This window comes from Solanum dulcamara, chromosome 12, assembly GCF_947179165.1.
Source record: "Solanum dulcamara chromosome 12, daSolDulc1.2, whole genome shotgun sequence".
Taxonomy (NCBI): domain Eukaryota; kingdom Viridiplantae; phylum Streptophyta; class Magnoliopsida; order Solanales; family Solanaceae; genus Solanum; species Solanum dulcamara.
The window spans coordinates 64,604,374-64,626,121 of NC_077248.1; positions in this window are offsets into that span (position 1 = coordinate 64,604,374).

Consider the following 21,748-nt stretch of genomic DNA (forward strand, 5'->3'; position numbering starts at 1 on the left):
GAGTGGTTGAATCCTTTGAAACTAAGAGCAGAGGTCAGCTTTGAATACCACTGTCTGGAAGCCTGTTTAATTCCATAAATGGATTTTTGCAGCAAACAGACATGGTTAGGAGAAGGAGGTGAGATACCTGGTGGAAACTTCATGTAGACTTCCTCATCCAAATCCCCATGTAAAAAGGCATTGTTGACATCTAGTTGAAAAAGACCACATCCTTTCTTAATAGCCAAAGCCAAAATACACCTTATGGTCGTCATCTTAACCACAGGTGAAAAGGTCTCATTATAATCCACACCTTCTCGTTGGATATCTCCTCTAATCACCAATCTTGCTTTAAGTCTTTCAATACTCCCATCTGAATGCTGTTTGACCTTGTAAACCCATTTACAGGGTAAGGCTTTCTTTCCGGTAGGCAGAACAACAACATCCCAGGTATGATTTAACTGTAAAGCTTCAATTTCCTTGTTCATAGCTTCTTGCCAACCAGGATGATAAGAAGCCTGGGCATAACTAATAGGTTCTTGGATAGTAGATATAGATTTAAGCATGTCTTGATTAACAGAAGATAGTTGACTAAAAGAACAAGATGCAACATTAACTGGACAAAAGAAATTACTGGAAGTCATATCTGTGTGTGTGATAGCATTGCAGATATAATCCTTGAGATAGGAAGGAGTTTTTGGAATCCTAGAGGACTGTCTAACTATAGTTTCAACTAGGGGTTCAGGAGAAATAGGAATAGGGGAGTGAGAGATAGCAGAAGAGGTAGGACTAGTGATAGGAGTAGTAAGAGGGGATATAGGATCTGTAGTGACATTGCAATCATCAGAAATAGTATCAGGACCTGGAGACACAAAATGATCAGATGAAAGAGTTTTTGGATTCTCAGGAGAAAATAGATTTGGAGGATGGTGGGGAGTAGGAGAAGAGAAAGGATAAAATTCCTCATGAAAAACAACATTTCTAGACACTGAAATTTGCATAGTCTTAAGATTCATAACCTTATAGCCTTTTTTATTGAAAGGATATCCTATAAATACACATGGCAGAGCCCTTGGATCAAATTTGGATCTATGATTTGGTAGAGTAGACACAAAACACAAACAATCAAAACACTTTAAATGAGAATACAAAGGCTTTGTGTTAAACAAAAGGTCATAAGGTGTTTTATAGTGTAAAACTTTAGATGGAAATCTGTTTATGAGATAAGTGGCTGTTAAAACACATTCTCCCCAGTAGGTGATAGGTAGGTGAGATTGAAATAGTAAGGCCCTGGAGGTTTCAAGGAGATGCTTGTGTTTCCTCTCCACTACTCCATTTTGTTGTGGGGAAGAAACACATGTGGTTTGGTGTATAATGCCTTTAGAAGATAGAAAGTCTGATTGGATTTTGCCACTTCCTAATTCAAAAGCATTGTATGATCTTATTATCTTTACATGAGAATGGAACTGTCTTTCCACCATGCTTAAGAAGGATTGTAATATTGAAAATGCATTTGACTTTGTGCTTAACAAATGAGTCCAAGTAGCTCTTGTAAAGTCATCTACAATAGTGATAAAATATTTAAAACCATCATGAGTAGGAGTTTTGTATGGTCCCCAAGTGTCTATGTGTATCAAGTCAAAAGCAGATTTGGAGGTGATAGTGCTTAAAGAAAAAGGTTGCCTGGTTTGTCTAGCCATAGGACAGATAATACAAGACAAAGTAAATTTAGAACAAGGAGAAATTGGAACAATATTTTTCATATTACTCAAAGGAAGGTGACCCAGCCTGTAATGCCACAGTTTCTCTTTTACACTTGGATCAAAAACACTAGAAAAAACAGAAAACACAGACACTGAATTGGAAATACAAATGGACTGATCCTTAGGTAAGTTAAAACTAGAACTAGACAAACAACTAGATACAGCCTTAGGAAAGCTACTAGAAACTGCTGGCTGATTGGGCTTTAAGATGTAGAGTCCTCCTTGTTCTCTACCAAACACCTGAGGGTTCCTCAGTGAAAGGTCCTGCAAAAGAAAACAGGCACTAGGTGTGAAGAGAAGAAATTTTTTGAGTTGTTTGCACAATTTATGTGCAGACAGCAGATTAAACCTGAAAGAGGGTATATAGAGTACATCATGTAGAATAAACTTAGAGGAAAGATAGACAGATCCTGAATAGGTTACTTTGACCCTTTGAGAATTTGGAAGATTTACCACAATAGGCTTAGAAAATGCTTTCAAATTAGTGAACAAGCTTCTATTAAAAGTCATATGCTCAGTTGCTCCACTATCTATTATCCAAGATCTATTATCAACATTGAATATGCAGGCATTGGAGTTAAAAAATTTAGTCATACCAGCACAAGTTAGATTTGCAGCATTTTCAGTGGAACCTGCAGGTTGCTGGTTCATTTTCACTTGTTCCAACAGTTGCAAAAGCTGAGAAATATTGTCTTGACTCAAAAACTTTCCCTCACTGTTCCCTCCTGATTGTTGTGGATCATCTGCTGAACTGAATGCATTGTTAGAGTGAATATTATTTTGAAACTTGCTTTGCTTTGTAAATTTGAAATCAGCTGGAAAACCATGAATCTTGTAACATTTGTCAATAGTATGTCCTGGTTTCTTGTAGTAGTTGCAGTAAACTATGGTTTTCTTAGTGTCATAGGCAAATTTTTGATTCTTATGATCATTAAACCTCCTGGGATGTTGGTTAGCTGCCATAAAAGAGGATGATTCCCCTGGGTAATTAGGGGTTGCATGAATTTCTCTCTGTTTTTCATCTTGAATAACCAAAGAGTAAGCTTGCTCAATAGTAGGAAGTGGTGAAGACAACAAAATATTACTCCTTACTCCTATGAAAGTCTCATTCAGTCCCATCAAAAATTGCAAGAGTCTCTCATCCTGATGTGCCTTCACAGTCTTCTCTTTTGCACCACACTTACATTCACATACACATGCTGAAAAAGTATTCATTGCATCTAGTTCATCCCATAGACTTTTCATTTTTGTGAAATAGGTAGAAATGCTAAGGTTTCCTTGTGTCAGTGCATTTAATTCCTTTTGAAGTTGAAATAATTTTGCTCCATTTGCTTGACCAAATCTATCTTCCAGGTCAGACCAGAGTAACTGTGCACTGTGGGAGTACAGCACACTTTCAGCAATTTCTTTTGACAAAGAGTTCAGCAACCAAGAGAGTACCATATTGTTGCATCTTTCCCAAGCTTTCTGGAGTATAAGATCAACAGCTGGAACAGTTAAGGATCCATCAATGAATCCTAATTTGTTCTTAGCTGAAAGGGCTATGATGACAGCCCTTCTCCATCCTCTATAGCTTCTACCATCAAAGAGAGCACCCACCAAATTCATCCCTGGATAATCTGATGGGTGTATGTAGTAAGGATGAGATGAATCCACAACATTAGTTGTAGTGGATCCTTCATTCCTTTCATCAGAAGAAGAACTATCTCTAGGCATTGTAAATTAGTTTATGGAATTACAAAAAAAAACAAATGATTGACAGCAGAATATTGAAATCAGACCTGCTCTGATACCATGATAAAATAACAAAGAATTTGTGAAATTTTCTTGTATTTTCTGTTGTCTACTTTTTACAATTTGCTCTAGAATTTATATACATTTGTATGGAATCTAATCTTGTAATAGAATGGACAAGTGTCCCAATTTCTGTTGTAACCTCCTAACAACCTAAAAATTAAATAAATGCTGAAATTACAAATACACAAATAAGATAAATATTATGTACAGGTCATATAACTATTGGTCCTTCCTCTACTATCCACATAACACTTCCTGTCAGCCCAACTCAAAACTAAAAATCTGGATACCCAAATATAGGCCCAAACTAGCCAAGCCCAAAATCTTGCTCCATTATAGAAAATATCTGAAGGTGAGAGGTCTAGACACTTCGATATGTACGAAGTGGTCTGAGCCTCTCCTCTTCAGCTATCCTCTTCATCTTCTCTTCATATCTCTGATATTCATCTGCTTCTCTTCATATTTCTGATAAATCACAACAAATAGCAAGTCAAATTATTGTCATTTTTAATAAATAATAAAATATAGCTAGAGAGTCCTATTAAGAGCCCGTTTGGATAGGCTTAAAAAAGTAACTTTTATGTATGAAGTGCTTTTAAAACTTTAAAGTGCTGAAAGTTATTTTTATAAATAAGCAGTTGAGTGTTTGGATAAAAATGCTTAAATGAGGAAAATGATGTGAATTTTAGGGTTAAAAGAATAAAAATGGTTTGGGAATTTAGTTAAAATATAAGGGATATAAAAGTAATTTTCATGGTCAAAGAAAATGACTTTAAGTACTTAGAAAAAAAAAATTAGGAATCCTAACTTTTCATTTTTGACTGACTTTAAGAACTTTATGGCTTAAAGTTAGCATTAGACAAACACGTCCAAAAGCTAAAAATGGGCTTTAAATTGGTTTTGACCAACTTAAAGCCCATCCAAACGGGCTCTATATACTAAAATATTGCTTTTTTGATTTTTTCCTCTAAAAAAATGGGATAAGGTTACTAAGGTTACCAACTTACCATATTTTTTTCAAAAGTCATATCTTCTTAGGGTTAAAAGGTTTTCACAAAAAAATTAACCGTAATTTTGAAGACACTTGTAAAAACTACTTGTAAAAAAACAATATTATTTTCAACACTCACTTAGAAAAATAATATGGAAACTAGAAAGTAGATAAGATTCCTAAACAAATAGAATAATATTCTGCGCGTAATATATATATTTCAACAATTTCAGCCTTTGAGTTCTTTGATGGAAGACCAATTTCATATTTAATTGCTAATTATGTGTTGGTCCCCTCACCCCCTTCCAAAGAAAAAGACCAAAAAAAATGAAGACGAAAGACTAAAGAAATACTACATGTGTTTCAATTTTTGTAAGTACGGGTACAAATTAAATCATCAAGTCAAATCAAATCGACGAATCAAATCAAATCAATCAAAAAAAATTGACTAGTGATTTAGTTTGGTTGATTTAGCGTTGAAAAAATAAACCGATCATTATTGATTTGGTTTGGTGGACTGCCCTTTTTATTGATTTGATTTGGTATTAATAGAAAAAAAGTCAAATTGAATGCAAACTAAACTGACATAATACATATATAATTTTAGTTTTTATACACAAAAAATATTTATTATTATATGCTTTGTAAGTATTTTTAAAATTAGTTTATAATTTTCAATTTTTACATATATTATTTCATATTTGGGCTTGTAATATGACTAAAAAGTTTGACATGCGTTGTGATTTTTCGTAAATTTTTGATATGTTTTCCTAAAATAGTGTCTTGAAAATGTCATTGTACATCTTATTTTATAAAATTTTATTTATTCAAGTGTCTTTAAGATATCATTAACTAATATAATCATACCATCAAAAAAACAACCTTCATTTGAGAACTTCAAGTACGATATTAAATCACACGATCAAGGATCACAAATAAAAAACAACATCAGCTCTAGTTTTGCTTAAAGGAAATGGAAGTCTAGTTTGCTTAGCAAGAGGACAAATTGGACATTTGTTACAAATTTCTTCATCTGCATCTTTCTTGAGTAAATATAGGTGTTTCGACACCTTGATTGAAGGGTGACCAAGCCTATTATGCCACATTATCCCTTCAGAATCCACTGTGTGCACTAGCAAGCTTTGTTCTACATGTTTGACCTTTTCTGGAGGATGACTAGGGAAGTAGTAAAGTCTTTCTCTTTCCCTACCAATCCCTTTCACCCTTCCATTGAAGAGGTCCTGAAATACAAAAAACTCAAGGAAAAAATTCGCAGAACGATTCAGTTGTCTGGTCAGTTGAGATACTGATAACAAATCAAATTTGAAATCAGGAACCACCAATACATTCCTCAAAATATCACCAGCTGGTAGCCTGTAATTACCAGTGTGAGTAACTGAAGTTGTTTGACCATTAGGTAGGTGCACCTTTCTTCCTATGCATGTATTAGAACTAGAAACTTTATCTAAATTATTAAGTTTAGAAGTCATGTGACAAGTTGCCCTTGAATCAACTATCCATTCTTCCTCCCTTTTATTAACAGCTGAGGAATCTTTCTCCATGCTATTAACTGATAAGGCAATAGGAGGAATACCTGCTGTGTTAACCATATGCTGCATTGTCTCTTCCTTTTCAATTGTTTGCAAGATTCTATTGTATTGATCAGGAGTAAAGGTTGGCTGTGTTGCCAACATCTAAGGGTCATATCCTCCCTGCTTCATCTGTATAGAGTTATCAGAATGCCCTGAATTGCTAGCTAACTCATGTCCCTGATACACTGAACCATAGTCATGATCTGTGTGCATAGGTCTAAACTCATCTCTAGTGTTCCTCTCAGCATAAGCATGATTTTCTATCCCCTTACCTGCATCGATCTCAGCTGCACCTAGTCCAGTTTTCTTCTTAAACTTCCACTCTACTGGTAACCAATGAGCCTGTAGCATATCTCTCTAATGTGCCCATGTAACTTACAATAGTCACAAATTAAGTGCCAGTTTGTCTTCTGTTTGTTGTTATTGTAGCCATTGTTTCTTGCATGTGGATAGCCACCTCTTCCAGTCTATAATGCCATTGAATAATGAGAAGCATTTCCTATAGGGTTATAAATTCCTTTACCTCTACCAGTGTACATCATAGAGTCAGGAGTATGTCTTATATAGTGGTTCCCTTTTCCAGCATACAAAGCCATATTTTCAAAAACATCTCCTGCTGTTCTAGATCCAGCTGTCACACGTTGGCTCTCATCAGTGATTATCATAGCATAAGCTTTACTTACACTAGGCAATGGGTTCATCATCAGGATTTGACTACGTGCATGACTATACACCTCATTCAACCCCATCAAAAATGCAAACAAACGCAGAAATTGTAAATGATCAACGTAGATCTTAGACTTGTCACAATTACAAGTAGGTGGAGGCGCCATTGCATCAAATTCATCCCATAAAAATACGCAATTTGGTGAAGTACCCAGAGACTGTCAAATTACCTTGATTGAGTGTACATATTTCTCGATGAAGCTGATAACTCCTAGATCCATCAACTTTGTTGAACCGCTTATTCAGATCTCCCCAAACCATTGCTGCATCTGAAGCATACACAATTCCACTCAATAGCTCCTTGGATAACGAAAGCATTGATACAAGCTGGCAGCATAGCTTGTGCCAGCTTGTATATAATACCTTCATCTTCTATATTAGTTTTTTGCAACAGACAATCTATATAGTGTTAAAAAAGAAAGAGTCGCCACTTAATTTTTAAAAAAAATTAAGAAAACTTAATTTAAAAGACCCTAACAGATTTAAGTCTTAAAAATTCAGAGAAAAAGGTACGAGGTTCTTATTTCCACTTTGAGAAGGTGTTAGCACTCAAAATGGCCGCTAACGTGCGGTTATCTGACGATTTGAAAAATATTTGACTAACTTTAAAAAAGATTACTTGTAAGTAGTAAAGATAAATATATTTATTTGAATAGTAAATCAACTTGAGATATTTGAGATAATTTATTAAGAAAATATATTCTATTAAATGACTGAGTAAATGGATTTTAAATATATTTAAAGAGAAGTGGTAGATCTAATGTATTTTAGCAAAATTAAAAATGATTAAGACTTTGATTACATAAGAAAAATCATTTGAGCTATTTAGAATATTATTTTTTTTAGAGAAAGACACTTTAAACTCAATTGATTTGAAAGAACATCAACTTATAAAATATATATAAAAAAAAACTTTAAGATAATTTGAAAGAAAATTCTATTTTTTTTAAATGTCTAACTGAAAAAAAAATACTTGAACAAAGTCATTTTTAGAGCAAATTAACACAAAAATGGTTTCTCTTTTAAGGGGAGTTCGATTAAGTCAAACCAAACTAAAATTAACATCTAAGCAAGTATACACAACCATAAATAAATTAAATTATTACAACCCAAATAAATAGAATAACAATATAAACAAAACAAACATCCGGCCCAATACTTAGTTCTGTACACCTGGACTAAGATATTGTGCCACCTGTATTTTGGGCTTTTGGCCCATTTCGTTTCTGTATATCATGATTATATATAAATATATATCAATATATACAGTCACCCTTTTTCTGTATCTCCTGTATATAAATTGTATATTAGCCTATTATTTTTCCTCCGGAACCTCTAGTAAACCTCCTTTACATCTGCGTATCAGCTTTTAAAATTCGAACAAGGGTAAAGTTGACTCAAAATTTAATGATATGCGAGGATTTAGTCAAAAGATGGACTCTGATGGTGTCACATGCACCAAAATAAAATCATATAAGCAACTACTCATTTTAAATTGAACAAAGAAATATAACATAATATTTTAAGACAATAAATTGAAGATTATCTTTCTATGTCAATTTGGAGAATGCAACTAGAAGTGCATATAAAGTAACATAGTGACTAACAACATGCATACATGTAAAAAAAAATATATATATATATATATATATAGAGAGAGAGAGAGAGAAATATATTCAAATAACTAAAGAACATGAAATCAACATATACATTAAACTAACTCAAATTTTAAAGCAAGATTTACATCAATATAGTGACTAACAACATGCATACATGTAGAAAATATATATATTCAAATAACTAAAGAACATGAAATTAACCTATATAGTAAACTAACTCAAATTTTAAAGCAAGATTTACATCAATTAAGCCATGAAAAAAAATGAAAATTCTAACTCAATGATAACTTAAGTATATATTTATTATTTAAATCATGATAAAGAAGAAATTAAAAATATGAGAATCTATATGGTCAAACAAAACTACTAAAAAAAAAGTCATGAACGAAATTGAGATTTTTTTTTAAAGATGTCTCTACACTTTAAGCAAGACAAAAAATTTTCATTTTTTTTATCATTAATCTAATTGATTCTAACACATGCTAACTAAAAAATAATTACAAATCAACTCCATAGAAGACATAAAATAATTATTAATTAAGTAAATAAAATCGAGAAAAGATTCTTACCTATTTTCGGGCAGCGATTGAGACGACGAATTTGAGGGCGATGAACTCCTTTAACCTATCAAGAAATGAGAGAAAGAACTAAAAAAATGAAAAATCCGAGACTAAATTTTTTTTACTTTTTTGTAGTATTATGTTCTTGCTTCCCTTTTTTTTTCTTGTATGTTGATGAATATTGATGATTGTAGATTAATTCTCCCTTTTGTTCTTCTTCCTTTCTCTCCTTTTTTTTTGTGTGTGTGTTCTTGATTTTTTTTTTTTGTGTGTGTTCTTGGTGAAAAAAAATGGTCTCTCTCTCTTTCTTGTTCATCCTCTTTTTATGAAGAAGATGAAGGTGTCTTTTAAAAAGAATGAGGTTGGTGAGAGTAATAATGAAGTTTTGAATAATGATGGGTTTGGTGGGGTAAAAAAAGAAAAAGAAAAAAAGGAAAAGGAAAAAGATGAAGATAGGAGAATGATGATGTTTGGGATTTTAAGAAAAGGTGGTTTAGGTGGGATTGGGAGGTGAAAAAGGAAAAAGTAGAAAGGGGTGGGGTTAGTATTGTATAAGTATAATATATGTATTGTAGTAAGTTGGTGTTGGGCCAAAACTATTATAAGAATTGGGCTTTAGGTGAATAGGTGTTAGAATGTTGTACTAATGTAGGTTGTTGTTGTTATTGGACTTGTAGAGAGTGGATGACAATATTGGATTGGGATGAATTTGGGCCTAAATTTTGAGTTTAAAATAAATGACTTGAAATTTGGTTAAGGATGGAGTGAAAAAAAAATGGTTAGATTTATAAGAAAAAATTACTATATGAAAATTAATTTTGTTTGTGAAGGGTCAAAATTGGGTGTCAACAGCTGTCCCTTTCTTTGGGTAGGGTCGATGAAAGAGATCCTGGACAAAGAAAATTGACAAAACTAATTTTGACCGACCACATTTCATCTATTTAAAAGGGGTTAATACGGATTTTGGAATTATGGTTAGACCCCGAAATAACCACACGCCTTCCGATAGAAATGTGGTTTACTGTGGTGGAAGTCATTCCTCAGCTCATGCCCTATGAGCTTGATATTCCTCTTCGGATTGTGTCCAGTTCGTAGCTACAGAAAGATTCCACATTGGGTTGCATCCTTTTTGATGTCGTTTGCACTTTCATTCATTATTTTTGCATGTTGAAAATCTCAATTGATCCATTGGTAGGATACAAAATGCGTGTCCATCGATAGGATGAATGAAGCTGAACCATCGGTAGGATATGATGCATGTCCATTGGTAGGACGAATAAAGGTGATCCATCGGTAGGATATTTGCATGTCCATTGATAGGACGAATGAAGATCCATTGGTAGGATATGTTGGTCCATCGATAGGACGGATGATGATCCATTGATAGGATACTAGGAAAAATAAATGCAAGTCCATCGGTAGGACGAATGAAGATCCATTGGTAGGATGATGTTGCATGTCCATTGATAGGACGAATGAAGATCCATTGGTAGGATATGTTGGTCCATCGATAGGACAAATGAAGATCCATTGGTAGGATATATGCAATGACCTTCTTGGCAATGAATATGTAATGGCCCTCTTAGCAATGAATATACAATGGCCATCTTGGCAAATGAAAATGCAATGCCCTCTTGGCAATGAATATGCAATGACCCTCTTGGCAAATGAAAATGCAATGGCCCTCTTGGCAATGATGAATGCAATAGCCCTCTTGGCAAATGAAAATGCAATGGCCCTCTTGGCAAATGATATTACCACCTCCGGTAATATAATATGAATAAAATAAAATATGAATGGCCTTCTTGGCAAATGAAAATGCAATGGACCTCTTGGCAATGATGAATGCAATGGCCCTCTTGGCAAATGATATTACCACCTCCGGTAATATAACATGAATAAAATAAAATATGAATGGCCCTCTTGGCAATGAATATGCAATGGCCCTCTTGGCAAATGAAAATGCAATGGCCCTCTTGGCAAATGAAAATGCAATGGCCCTTTTGGCAATGATAAATGCAATGGCCCTCTTGGAAAATGATATTACCACCTCCGGTAATATAACATGAATAAAATAAAATATGAATGGCCTTCTTGGCAAATGAAAATGCAATGGCCCTCTTGGCAATGATGAATGCAATGACCCTCTTGGCAAATGATATTACCACCTCCGGTAATATAGCATGAATAAAATAAAATATGAATGGCCCTCTTGGCAATGAATATGCAATGACCCTCTTGGCAAATGAAAATGCAATGGTGTCACGACACAAGCCTAGGGCCTAGACGTGACATGGCGAATGAGGAACCCGAAAGTACCTCAAACAAGACTCTTAGCATTCTTTTAGCCTTTCATAGGTAATGATGATAAATAGACAAGCGGAAATCATAATAATAAATCTTCAACTTACATATGTCCAACAATACCTCTAACTATTAGATTTAATGGGGCTAAGACAAGTTCCTAGCTCACCCTCAATCATAATAGAAGAAATGCCATAATAAAATATCTTAACATATCATAAGCTAGAAAGACAAAGGAGTATTGTTCCCGGAACATGGGAACTCACCAAAAGTAGTCTTCTATGGAATATCAACTAGCCACGTGGAGGAGAACGAGGAGGAGCACCGATCCCTACATGGTGATATCATGTAGGCAAAAGAGTATGCGTTAGTACTTTGAATGTACTAAGTATGTAAGGATGCATGAACATTGAGAAAATATTATAACATTTATGTAATATGGAACATAATGTAATACATGCATAATAAATCATATGGATATCCTTTAAAACATTCATTTTGTGGGAAGCTAACCATAACCGACATTTAAGACCATGCGAGCTATTACATGGAATCCAACATAACCCCCTACGTTGGCCGGGGAGACTATTTGCCAGGTAGAACTCCGTCAACTTCATTCATTTCTTTAACTTTAACTTTAAGGGCTATTTATGGATCCATTAGCCTAAGCCTACAAGGGCTCCTATGTTGGCACATAGTTAATGAGACAAGGGGTTGCTACTAGGATTTCCTTACCGAATCCCACCTCAATGCCTCATTCGGTGCTAAGTCAATCCCACAGAATAGTTTAATACTTCAAAATATTCATAACATATAATTTGAGAATTCAAACATCATATTCAGTAGAATAGCTCATTAAAACATTTGATAATTCAAATATGCAAGAATTTTCCTTATTGCATAAAGAATCCATCATTCATATCATTTCATCATTCTTTTATTTCATAAGACTCTCTTTTTGATCATGGATATTGCTTTCATAAACATTTATTTGGAGTCAAAGCTTTCAAGTCAAACTTTATTAAAAACATAGTAAAACTAGGTGGGTTCAAATCACTTCAACTTGCAAATATGTATGTAAATAAATATTCATAAATACTTTGAAATCCATTCATTAAAAATCATGCTTTAAACAACCCACCATGAATTTCAACAACCTTTAAAAATATAAATAAATAAATTACTTGCAATCCATCAATTCATACATATAAAATTATGTTGTATCAAAATAGACCAATAATCATTAGTTTAACCATGATTCATACTATTAAGTAAAAATAAAAATTACCATAACAAAAATATTACTTGAAATCAAGAGACTTAATTGAAAGAGTTTTTGGACTATATGGATGGAAGAATTCATGGATAAACACCACATAACTTAGAGTAAAGCTTAAAGAAAATAAATATAATTTATCATATAATCAAAATAATTTAGAATGAGAGTGGAAGGAATACTCTCATTGAAACCTTACATACCTGGAAACCGAAGCTTTAGTTGGTACCGGAAGACTTAATGAACACTCTTGAGTCCTAGCTTCTCTCCTTATCGGAACGTTTTGTGTACTACCCGGAATATATGAATCACCGGAATAGTATTTCTTCACTACTAAGAACTAAAACTATATTTGAAAATGTGTATAGAGAGAAGATTTGCTTGAGAAAGCTTGATGAATAAAATGAGGAAATAAGGTGGTATTTATAGATGGGAAAGATGACCTAACAATAAATAAAATAATCATAAATAAAAATTTGAAAATTTAGTGGAATATATTGATGTCATGGATGATGTTAAATGGAGGACAATTTATGTCATGAGTGATGTCAAATGTATCTAGATCTTTCTATGGTAGGTGAAATGAGTTATCTTTGACAGAATACTTTTTTTGGGAGCTGCGTTTGAATAAGATAAATTCCTTATTAAGATTTGGTATCTTCATAAGAATTGTAGATATGGAAGTCTAGTTTCATATCGTTCAAGAATCAACCAATTTGGATAAACCTACAGTGAGATATGGTTTTTCTTCTATAAACACTCATTTCCGTAACAACATCCTACCTTACAAAGATTAATTTATTTGACCTACTTAACCTCCGAATCTTAAAATATAGTCTTCATAAATGTTGTAGGTAATGATCTTGTGGTTACGCAAAAATTTGAATCACTCAATTTGGATATTTCTATGAAAAATTATGACCAAAATACAGAGGATGTATCATGTTTAGGCAAAAATTAAAACATCGTATACAACGTTTTTAGGGGATATTACATTATCTCCCCCTTGGGAACATTCGTCCTCGAATGAGAAATGACTTAGCTTGAGTAGAGTAGAGTATTAACAAACAACCTATCATTAATGCAACAGTGTAATTTAAAATATCGTTTAAAAAATATTTCATAATTTTGCAAGCATATGACAAGAAAAGTTGAGATGTAAGGATTTCAAGTAATTGAGCAAGGACAACTTAATACCTTAGGTTTGGGTAGAGGGGAAAAGATGAGGGTATCTCTTAATCATATCTGCTTCCACTTCCCATGTTGCACTTTCTATTTGTTGATTCCTCCAAAGGACTTTAACAGATGCAATTTCTTTGTTCCTCAATTTCTTAACTTGCCGGTCCAAAATTTCCACAGGAACTTCTTCATAGGTCAAGTTTTCTTCAATATTCACTACTACCATAGGTACAATGGAACTAGAATCACCCACATGTTTTTTCAACATAGACACGTGAAACACCGGATGAACCATGGCCATTTCCAATGGTAATTCCAACTCATATGCAACCTTACCAACACGTCTCACGATTCTATAAGGCCCTACATATCTAGGGCTCAATTTCCCTTTCTTACCAAATCGAACCACACCTTTCATGGGTGAAACCTTCAGATACACCCAATCATCCACATTAAACTCAAGATCCCTTCTTCTAGTGTCAGAATAGGACTTTTGACGACTTTGAGCCATCTTCAACCTTTCTCTAATGATCTTCACCTTCTCTAAAGCATCACGTACCAAATCGGGGCCCAACAAGGTCATCTCACCTACTTCGAACCAACCTACCAGTGATCTACATCGTCTCCCATACAAAGCCTCAAATGGTGCCATCTCAATACTTGAGTGGTAACTATTATTATAGGCAAACTCGATGAGAGGTAGATGATCATCCCAATTCCCTTTAAACTCCAACACACAAGCCCTTAACATATCCTCTAGTGTTTGAATGTCCTTTCGGCTTGCCCATCTGTTTGAGGATGGAATGCTATGCTCAACTTTACCTTAGTACCGAGGCCTTTTTGAAATGATCTCCAGAAGTGAGAAGTGAATTGGGTACCACGATCCGAAATAATAGATAATGGCACAACATGCAACCTCGCCAACTCCCGAATATACAACTTGGCATAGTCTTCGGCACTATAGGAAGTTTTAACCGGTAAGAAGTGAGCTGACTTAGTCATTCTATCAATAATTACCCAAATCGAGTCATGACGTTTCCGGGTATGAGGCAAACCCACTACAAAATCCATATTCACATTTTCCCATTTCCAAGTTGGGATTTCAATGTCTTGGGCTAGGCCACCCGGTCTTTGATGTTCGGCCTTCACTTGTTGACAATTTGTACATTCGGACACAAACCTTGCTATGTCCTTCTTTATGCCACCCCACCAATACAACTCCTTTAAGTCTCGGTACATTTTTGTTGAACCGGGATGAATGGAGTATCTAGAATTATGAGCCTCCATCAAGATCAAACTCCTTAGGCCATCAACATCTGGAACACATATCCGACCTTGGTAGTATAGAACCCCATCTCCCCCTTGGGAAAAGACTTCTATCTTCTTTTCCTTTACCAACTTCTTTAACTCGATAAAGTTTGGGTCAAGATCTTGCTTTGATTTAATATCCACCACCAAAGAGGATTAAGAACTATTTTGAACAACCATACCCCCATCATTAGTACTACCCAACTTCACCCCTAATCTAGCCAATCGGTGAACATCTTTCACCAACTCCCTCTTCCTTTCATCCACATGGGCCACACTCCCCATAGATATTCTACTAAGTGCATCAGCAACCACATTGGCTTTACCCGGATGATAGTGCACACTCATGTCATAGTCCTTAAGGAGTTCTAGCCACCTCCTTTGCCTTAGATTAAGGTCCTTTTGGGTAAACACATATTGAAGACTCTTATGATCAGTATAGACATCCATATGCACCCCATAGAGGTAATGCCTCCAAATCTTCAGAGCAAAAACAACAGCCGCCAATTCAAGGTCATGGGTAGGGTAGTTGCGCTCATGCACCTTTAATTGCCTAGAAGCATAGGCTATTACCTTGCCTTTTTGCATTAAGACACAACCTAAACCAATCTTTGAAGCATCACAATAAACTACAAACCCTTCTAATCCTTCTAGGAGAGTCAAAATAGGAGCAGAGGTAAGTCGATCTTTTAAGGTCTGGAAACTCTTCTCACACTCATCTGTCCATATGAATTTGGATTTCTTTTGGGTCAATTTTGTCATAGGAGATGAGATGGAAGAAAAGCCTTTGACGAACCGTCTATAGTACCCGGCTAGACCTAAGAAGCTCCTAATGTCTGAAGGAGATAATGGTCTAGGCCAATTTTTGACTGCCTCTATTTTCTTAGGATCAACCTTGATTCCATCACCGGACACTACGTGACCAAGAAATGCTACCTCCTTTAACCAAAATTCACACTTACTAAATTTTGCAAATAATTGTTTATCCCTCAATGTTTGAAGCACAACTCTCAAGTGATTTTTATGTTCTTCCTCACCCCGAGAGTAAATTAAAATATCATCGATGAAGACTACTACAAAGGTATCAAGGTAAGGTTTGAACACCCTATTCATCAAGTCCATAAACACCGTCGGTGCATTCGTCAACCCAAAACTCATCACCACAAACTCATAGTGACCATACCTTGTTCGGAAGGCTGTTTTGGGAATGTCACACTCCCTTACCCGTAGTTGGTGGTAGCCGGACCGAAGGTCGATCTTGGAGAAGTGACTTGCCCCTTGTAATTGATCAAACAAGTCATCTATTCTAGGGAGTGGGTACTTGTTCTTAATGGTCACTTATTTAATTGCTGATAGTCTATGCACATTCGAAGTGACTCATCCTTCTTTCTTACAAATAGAATGGGAGCACCCCATGGCGAAATACTTGGTCTTATGAACCCCTTCTCTAACAAGTCCTTTAATTATTCCTTCAGCTCTTTCAATTCTGCTGGGGCCATGCGATAAGGAGGAATAGAGATAGGTTGGGTATCGGGGAGGATATCAATACCAAAATCAACATCCCTTTCAGGAGGGACACCGAGAAGGTCATCAGGAAAGACATCGGGGAATTCATTGACTATAGGAACTGACTCAAGAGAAGGACTTTTGGAGTTGACATCCCTAACCCTTACAATATGGTAAATACATCTCTTAGAAATCATTTTGCGAGCCTTAAAATAAGAAATAAACTGACCCTTAACCACCGAATCACGACCCTGCCATTCATTAACAGGCTCATTTGGAAATTGGAACTTGACTCGACGATTCCTACAATCTATGGAAGCATAAGATGCATGTAACCAATCCATCCCAAGAATGACATCGAAATCTATCATATCAAGCTCAATGAGATCACAAAGAATAACTTTATGCAAGATAGACACAAGGCAACCCCTATAGACCTTTCTAGCAATAACTGACTCACCAACAGGGGTAGACACCAAATAAGGCTCTAATAACATTTCAGGTAAAACATCAAATCTATTAGCAAGGAATGGAGTAACAAAAGATAAATTTGCACCCGGATCTAATAGTGCATACACATCAAAAGAAAAGACCTTTAACATACCGGTAATGACATTGGGTGCATCCTCAACCTCTTGTCTCCCATGCAAGGCGTAAAAGCGGTTGGTGCGTTGGACACCTCCTTGGACTTGTTGACCATGAGCAATTTGGCCTTGAGTCCTACCACCACCATCTCTACAATCCTTAGCATGGTGGCCCAGCTTGCCACACTTAAAGCATGCATTGGAGCCAGCTAAGCATTCCCCTTTGTGAGTCCTTCCACACTTCTTGCAAGCAGGGAAAGTTTGAGTATCAACATTCTCTCTTGGAATCATTGGTTTACCACTCTTGTCCTTGTTGAACCTTGGAGGAGAAGTATTGGTGGAACCTTGCCCCATAAATCATTGCCCACCTTGGCCTTTGCCATTGTTACCATAATCGGACCTTTGAGGGTTAAACCCTCCACCATCCACTCTAGCCTTTTTGAACCCCCTTGATCTCTTTCTAAGCTTCTCTTCTTCAATTTGTTCTGCGTAAGTCATTAACCGAGAGATATCCATCTCCTTGATCAACATGGCCGTTTTGCACTCCTTGGATACCAAGCTTGAGACACCGGAAATAAACTTGCTCATTCTAGCTCTTGGGTCAGAGACCATGAAGGGAGCATACTTTGACAACTTAGTAAATTTGAGAGCATACTCCCTCACACTCATACTTCCTTGATGGAGGTTGATGAACTCTTGGATTTTGGCCTCCCTTAGCTCCAATGGGAAGAAGCGGTCTAGGAAGGCACCTTTGAACTCTTCCCATCCTATCGACCCTATTTCTTCATCCATCTCAACAATCCATTATTCGTACCACACTCGAGCCACACCTTTGAGTTGATAGGCCACTAGCTCGGCCTTCTCATTTGGTGGCACACCCATGATAGCCACAATCCAGTACATCTCATTAATGAACTCCATAGGGTCCTCATCTAGTTTAGAACCATCGAACTCAGGCGGATTCATCCTTTGGAAATCCCGAATCCTAGAGGCTGGATTTTGCATTTGGGGAGGAGGAACACCTAGATTCCCTTAGTTAGCTACGACTTGAGCTAACAAAGTAATAACACTGCGAAACTCGACATGGGTTACCCCATCCTCATGATGTTGGGCATTAGGAATCGGAGGAGTTTGGTCCTCATCGTCAACCCTTGCTCTTTGAGGTGGTCTTCCACGAGTCATTATCTAGAGAACACAAAATGGGTCGTTAGTTAAAGGAAAGCTTAGGACACTCTAAGGCACGACATGAATTTGAAAGAAGTGAAAATTTTCCTAAACGCCTCATAGTCTCTTATTTATAATTGTGGCGCGCTTCACAACCATGAACAAGACCCTATTCGACGCGGTATATTGGACTCCAAGGATCATTCAAAACCTCGGGCTCTGATACCAAGTTTTTCACGACCCAAGCCTAGGGCCTAGACGTGACATGGCGAATGAGGAACCCGAAAGTACCTCAAACAAGACTCTTAGCATTCTTTTAGCCTTTCATAGGTAATTATGATAAATAGACAAGCGGAAATCATAATAATAAATCTTCAACTTACATATGTCCAACAATACCTCTAACTATTAGATTTAATGGGGCTAAGACAAGTTCCTAGCTCACCCTCAATCATAATAGAAGAAATGCCATAATAAAATATCTTAACATATCATAAGCTAGAAAGACAAAGGAGTATTGTTCCCGGAACATGGGAACTCACCAAAAGTAGTCTTCTATGGAATATCAACTAGCCACGTGGAGAAGAACGAGGAGGAGCACTGATCCCTACATGGTGATATCATGTAGGCAAAAGAGTATGCGTTAGTACTTTAAATATACTAAGTATGTAAGGATGCATGAACATTGAGAAAATATTATAACATTTATGTAACATGGAACATAATGTAATACATGCATAATAAATCATATGGATATCCTTTAAAACATTCATTTTGTGGGAAGCTAACCATAACCGACATTTAAGACCATGCGAGCTATTACATGGAATCCAACATAACCCCCTACGTTGGCCGGGGAGACTACTTGCCAGGTAGAACTCCATCAACTTCATTCATTTCTTTAACTTTAACTTTAAGGGCTATTTATGGATCCATTAGCCTAAGCCTACAAGGGCTCCTATGTTGGCACATAGTTAATGAGACAAGGGGTTGCTACTAGGATTCCCTTACCGAATCCCACCTCAATGCCTCATTCGGTGCTAGGTCAATCCCACGGAATAGTTTAATACTTCAAAATATTCATAGCATATAACTTGAGAATTCAAACATCATATTCGGTAGAATAGCTCATTAAAACATTTGATAATTCAAATATGCAAGAATTTTCCTTATTGCATAAAGAATCCATCATTCATATCATTTCATCATTCTTTTATTTCATAAGACTCCCTTTTTGATCATGGATATTGCTTTCATAAAGGAGAGATAAGGGCACTATTGATCGCAACAATTTTCTCTCTCTAACATCTCTCTAGAAACAAAGCTCTCAACTAAGGGCACTATTGTCATCAAGACGAAAATGGGAGGGGAACCACCTCCCGACGTAGGAAAATTTCGTTCGAAAGATAGGAACGAAGATAACGACGACATGAATGCAACGCAAGTCGTAGCATCGGAAAATTCCACCCGTAGCCCCTCCAAAGTGCAAAATCAGTCGGCGATCACTGTAGCACTGTCGGAGGAGCAACTCGCCTGGGTTCATCACATCAACGATTTGGAGAAAGCTGGGCGGATTCGAATCGAACAAACAATTGGGGAATCATCAGCATTGCAAGAACTACACAATATGCAAAAATCAAATCGGTTGAATCATCCATGGTCGAGATATTCACTGGCGGCTGAAGAGGCGAAGTTAACTGCGCCGCCGCAGTTTCCATCACTCGTTCGACCTAGTTCCGGCCATGTTCGAGAGGATATGAGCACTGGGGATTGTTCCCCAGACGATGGCGCACATAATGGGACAAGTTTCACCGGCGTAGCTATCGCCGGTGATAACGGCGCCGGAACTCCGGCAAGCTTAAAGGACCAAACTCAATGTCAAAATACTCAGCTGGACATGGAGCACCTCACAGGCATAAACAACCAGCTCGAATATCAATTTGGAATCTCAAATTTCAATTTGACCACTGACCGCGATTTTGGCACCGGAGCTCAGGCAACAATTTCATCTCAAAATCAATGCCAACTCACTAAGTTGGATAAGGAGAACCTATCAGGTATCCAAAACCAGCTCGAATCTCTACCAAAAGCTTCGAATTTTAATTTGAATTCTGAACGTGAAGAGGGCGCCGGAGCTCCGGCGAGACAACTGGTTCAAGGCATAGTTCAACAGGTTCGTGACAGTGTTGAGAAGCTTCCTAGCTATGTGGCAAGCCTCGAATCACTACCAATCGAGTCAAATTTGAAAAGTCGTCAAGACGACAACCACAGTGGGGTCGCCGGAGTTCCGGCGAGACAAATGATGAGGGGACAATATCAAAATGTTCCTAAGGCTGTTGTGAGGCTTCCTACACAAACTACAGACCCCAAATTAGCTCCGAAAAGTTCAAATCCAAAAAGTCGTCAAGACTTGCTTGAGGAAGATAGTCACAGTCACAATGATGTTAGAACTGAGGAGATTACATTGGCAAATTATCAATCTCAGTACCTTGCCAATGGTATTCAATCCCAAAATAATCAAACGAATCAAATGCCAAAAGGATTGAACCACCCCCACAGCAGCAGCTCAACCACAGGAGCACAAGGTAAGTCCTCTCACTCTCTTGAACTCAATATGCAGGGTCAGTATATGCAAATACAGTCTAAGCATATTGAGAATCCTAATAATCTTGTGCAATGTTTGAATAATAATGTGGTGCCTAATGTTAATGAGTCTATCCATCACATTGGTAAGCATAGTGCAGATGGGCATCCCTCTAATCCTATAATTGTTGATGCTAACTTGTTGAACTCCAGGGGAGCCTGTGCACTCCCTGGTACTGCTCCTAGTATGGTCATGCAGGTTACTGAGCATACTAATCCCCAGCCTAATACCAACTCTCAAAACAGGGCCAACAACATGATGCAAATGCATAAGCCTGTAAGTATTCAAAATAGCTTCCCTAAAGTCTCCTCCAATTTTGATAGGCTTAACCCCATTAACCAGGGCCCCAAACCTGTTAGTAACCAGCCCCAGCCAATAGAAAGCATGACTAAAAATCCCCCAAAGAACCAGTTCCCTAATAGAAAGGAACAGGTCCCTCAGCCAGCCCCATATACAGTCATCCAAACCTTTGCTTCCAAACTGAGGCTGAACCAAGCAAAAAATGATATCCCTCTTAATTTGTCTGCTCCTATTTACACCACCAGACAAGGCCTACCAGCTGTCATTTATGACAAAGAGGATTTCATGGTGAAATTGGCTGAAAAGTGTAAATATACCCTTGTTGGAAAATTCAGCAACACTATGCCTAAGGTGGAGCTAATAAGGAGAAGCTTCATTCTCCAAACTCAATTGGTAGGGGGTGTTAAAATTGCCCATTTCAATGCCAGACATGTGTATATTGACTTGGACAATGAA